Below are 5,011 nucleotides of genomic sequence, written 5' to 3'. Positions count from 1 at the left end.
GCCTTTGTTGCTCGGTGCTCATCCTCTCGATTTCATTGTGAATCCATGTCCATCTTTGATTTTCATTAACCTCACCGGTTTCATGGCCATGGTACCTCTCTTGGTGCAAGTTAGCACCCTCTCCTTCATCATGGTGCAAGTTAGCACCTTCTCCCTCATCATCATCTTGCTCACCAAGAACCTGCACATCATTAACATACAACCAATTTTCTTCCACCTCGGTGGTAGTCCGAGATGGGTTAGGCAATAAAAACATGATTGGCACATTTAGCTTAAGTTGGTAATGAAGGGGTGGACGATGTTTGATGAAATTCATAGCAATAAGGGTTTCTATGTTAAGCCTATTGTTTCCCTCAATTGGTTTGATACCCTCATCTTCACCCACTCCAAAACACCTAGCTATATATGTAATGATGCCACCCACCACTATGTCTCCTCTACCGGCCGGTCTAGTACCGACAAAGTCTAGGTGATCAATCAAATAAAAACAAGTATTGACGGGGTGGTTGTAGAGCATTGCCCATAACATGAACAATTCATCGGTTCTAGTGTTTCCTAGCTCGGTTCTACCCCAAATAGTGCAAGCCATTACCCTCTGAAGGTACCTAAGTACGGGGTTGTGAATGTTGCTAGCTTTGTTCGCCCTAGGGACGTATTTGTTAAGACCGGTGATTTGTTTCCAAAAGGCAGCTGGGTCATAGTTAGCCGGTTTTAGACTAGGATCCCAATGATCATGAATATATCCTTCATTTGCAAAACCTAAGGCCTCACAAAAGTGCTGAAGTGACATGTCATAATCAATATTCATCAACCGGAAAACAACTCTATGGTTAGGGTTATCATAATCCAACTTATCTTTGGTAAAATCTATTGAGCTCAAGAATTCATAAGTGAAATTTTCATAACCCCGCATAGGTTTCAGCAATTCAGTCCATCCTAACTTTCCTATCAGCCTAGAAACATCATCAAAAAGCTCTAGCACATCCAAAGTATTGGGATCAGGATAACAAGAAGGATGCAAGTGTTTAGGGATGAGATTTTTATACCTGTCCCTTTGCTTGTTGTTTTTGAACTGGATTCCATGATTCTTCACTTGTGCTTGCTTCTTTGGGGGAGGTCCTCCTTGAGAGCTTGCTGGTTCCTTGCCACTTCTTCTTGAAGCCATTGACCCTTGTTGGATTTGGTTTTGAAGGTTAAGGGTTTGGGAAGATTTTTGGTGGAAAGGATTGGTTTAGGGTTAGGGTTGATGTTGAAGGAAGGTTTGTTGGTTTGGATGTGGAGATTGGTTAAGGTTTTGTGGTGTTTGGGTTATGTTTTGAAAGATTAGGGTTTTGGTGAATTATGGGTTTGGATGGATGAAAGATGTTTTTGATTGGTGGTTTTTGTTTTGGAGGAAGTTTGTGATTGATTGGTGAAAGAATTGAGTGGTTTGGGTAAGAATTGAGGGAGATATGAGGGTTTGAAGTTTTGAAGGTTATGGAGGTTTAGAGAGAAGTTTGAAAGTAGAGAGAGGTTTGTGGTTTGAGAATGAGGAAGAAGAAGAGAAAAATTTATGTATATAGGCACAAGAGGTCGGGCACGGCCGTGCCATCTTTCTGACTTCAAACATCATTTTTTCCTTAAAAACTTGGCACGGCCGTGCCATACCTAGCACGGGCCGTGCCACCTTTCTGGTCCTGGGGGCTTCAGAATTTTTCAATTTCTTGATTTTTTTCGAATCACACTTGGACAATTACCTACAAAACAACTTAAAACAAAGAAAAACAAAACAAAAGCGATTAAATGCGTGGGTTGCCTCCCACAAAGCGCTCTTTTAATGTCATTAGCTTGACGGTTAGAAAGAGTCCTTAGAATGGATCAAAGATATCATATTGTGTAGATGACGCTATAAAACGTTCTTTCACAACATGATCGTTAAGCATGCAACAGGAGTAAAGAGCGGGACCCTTCATAACATTTTCCAGCTCAAATCCTACCATCTTATCACTCACTTGAAAGACTATCCTACCGTGCTTGACATCTATGAGAGCTCCTGCAGTGGCTAGGAAGGGTCTACCTAGGATTATGGGGACGTCTTCGTCCTCCGCAATGTCAACGACTACAAAATCAGTTGGGATATATATCCCTTCTATTTTAACCGGTATGTCCTCAACGAATCCTACAAGTTTCATGGTAGAACGATCAGCTAGCTTTAATTCCATTTCAGTAGGTTTCAACTCTCCTATCCCTATCCTTTTAAGAAGAGACAAAGGCGGCAAACTAACACTAGCTCCTAAGTCACATAAGGCTTTGTTTATGGTTTCATTCCCAATTTCACACGGTATGGAAAAGCTACCTGGATCTCTAAGCTTAGGGGGTGCTTCTTGGATGATTGCACTAGTTTCCTTAGCCAAGGCTATTGTCTCATTATGCTCTATAGCTCTTTTCTTTGAAAAAATTTCCTTTAAAAACTTGGCATATAGAGGCATCCTAGACAAAGCTTCAGCAAAGGGAAGTTTAATGCAAATCTTCCTAAGTATGTTAACAAATTTTTCAAACTTACCCTCTAGTTTAAGCTTATCAAGATTTAAGGGGGATGGAGTTTTGTTTTCTTCAAGCGGTTTTGCTTCTTCTATCACAATTTTATCACCTAAAGGCTTGACACTTTCTTTCCCAATGTTTTTAACCTTAGCAAAAGTTTCGTTTAACTTACTACCCCCAAAAGATATGACATTAAGTTGGGCTTTGGGATTGGCTTCGGTTTGACCAGGAAAGACTCCCGGTGTTTGGGAAGAGGTAGCCACTTGTTGGGCTATTTGAGCGATTTGAGTTTCAAGCATTTTAGAGTGAGTAGCAATAGAATCAACTTTGGTATTGAGCTTGGAAAGAGAATCATTCAGAAATCCGGTTTGGTTTTTAAGTTCTTGAAGTTGTTTGGTTTGGTTGGCAATAGAGTTTTCCAACAAAATTTCCAAATTGGATTTCTGAGTGAATCTTTGGTTGTTTGCATAACCGGGTGGTGCTACTTGTCCATAGGGATTTTGGTTTTTATAAAAATTTTGATTTTGTCGTATCCCTTGGTTGTATTGAGCATAATTCATTTGCTCAATACCATTAATAGCACTACCTAGTTGGCAATCAACACCAGCATGACCAGTTATACCACATATTTCACAAGAAGGAGTAGAAGAAGAATTGATAGCACTAACATTGAGTTTTTCAAGTTTTTCGGTTAGTGTATCAATTTTAGAAGCAAGGTGGTCATAGTTAGAGACTTCGTACATACCTGCCTCCTTTTTGGAGGATGAAGAACTAGTGGTGGCTCTCTCGTCGGTCCATTTGTAATGATTTTGAGCCATGTCTTCAATCAAGGCATACGCCTCCGTGTAGTTCTTATTCATAAGTGCTCCACCTGCAGCTGCATCAACAGACATCTTAGTGGTATAAGACAAGCCATTATAAAAAGTGTGGACTATAAGCCACTTTTCTAGGCCATGGTGGGGACAAAGTCTTAGCATTTCTTTGAAACGCTCCCACGCATCATAGAGAGATTCCCCATCTTTTTGGTTGAACCGCGTGATTTGGTCTCTAAGTTTAGCGGTTTTAGATGGTGGAAAGAAACGGGCAAGGAATGCTTGCCTCATCTGATCCCATGAAGTAATGGAACCGACTTCGAGGGAATGGAACCAAGCGCTAGCTCTATCCCTTAAGGAAAAGGGAAAGAGATGAAGTCTTACGGCTTCTTGGTTCTCCTTCATGGTTCCACTAATTTGTAGGAAAACAGAGATGTGAAGATTGGGATCCTCAATGGGGGATCTCGAGAATTGGTTTTGCTGCACCAAGTTAAGTAGGGCAGGCTTAATTTCAAAATTGTCATCCTCAACCGTTGGGTACACAATAACAGCTTGTGGCTCAGCCGTAGATGGCGTCGCATACTCTTTGAGAGTGCGACTGGCCATGGCGGTGTTATTTTGTGCCGCTCTCCTTCTTCTATGCAAATACCTTTCGATCTCGTTGATTATTACAACTCGATTTCTGGTTTTTCGCATAAAAAAATTGAGAACCCAAGAAGTTAACGATAACAGAAAAATTAAAAATAAAAAGAAAAGAGAAAGAAGAGAGAATTCTAATCACTAAGAAAAAGCTAATTAAATTAGTTAACTCCCCGGCAACGGCGCCAAAAACTTGATAAAGCCAAACCGCAAGTGCACGACCTATCAAAGTAATAGTAGTAAGTAAGAGTATCGTTCCGCTAGGGAGTTGTTCAACTTAATTAACTTTTAGTGAATGATTAGAGGAGAGAAAGTTAGAAAAAGGGAGTTTTATTGCTGAAGGTAAAAACAATAATAATAAAGGGCCTCGGGATCATTGGTTTATCATAATGACGAATCCTTCACTAGACAAGACCTAAACATCTAATTTCATGGTTTACACACTAATTTCTAAAGACCGGTTTCCCTTAGCCCCTCACCTTTCCGATGAAAGTCCGGTGAGAGTTTACTTCTAGCAACCAAGCCTATTTCGCTGACATGATCACTAGAAGATGCATAGAGGATTGAAACTACTCTTTGTCTCAATAATTGCAAAGACTATTTCACTGTTTTGCAATTATTGTCTAAATTCACTTCTTCCAACATCAAGACTCCGCTCTCGCTTTATGAATTGATGTTTGGGATGATGGATTAACGATTATGAAACCCTCCGCTTTCGCTTCCACAGTTTGATAATTGTTAATCCACGTTAAGACGGTGAATCTAGATTAGAAATTAGGGTTACATAGAAATTAGGGTTTAGGCTTGTTTTGTTTAGGATTGAGTCATTAGACTCCCCAACAATCCCAAGACGAAGAAGTCTACTCACTCATGTTCATCGTAGACATGGGGGAAGAAGAGAGAAAAACAGTAAAATAAATTGCAAAGAAAGTAAAAGGGAAATAAAGACTTTTTATTGAAATAATATTTGAAATAAACAAAGTAAAGGGTGAATGTTTATGGTGGAGAGCTACTATATTTATAGCTTTACAATCGACTTA

The 5,011-nt window shown here is 39.9% G+C and overlaps 1 non-coding gene across 1 annotated transcript; it reads left to right on the top strand.

Moving 5' to 3' along the window:
- The first annotated feature begins 3,468 nt into the window (after positions 1-3,468).
- Positions 3,469-3,575, top strand: LOC146898017 (small nucleolar RNA R71). Its single transcript, XR_015024295.1, has one exon. It is a non-coding gene; the product is annotated as a small nucleolar RNA R71 (small nucleolar RNA).
- Positions 3,576-5,011: the final 1,436 nt, after the last annotated feature.

Source organism: Medicago sativa, chromosome 8, assembly GCF_051527215.1.
Source record: "Medicago sativa cultivar Bolivia chromosome 8, Bolivia_mono, whole genome shotgun sequence".
In the NCBI taxonomy this organism is placed as follows: Eukaryota; Viridiplantae; Streptophyta; class Magnoliopsida; order Fabales; family Fabaceae; genus Medicago; species Medicago sativa.
The sequence above is the reverse complement of the archived record's forward strand: the minus strand, read 5'-3'. Positions and strand labels throughout refer to the sequence as shown.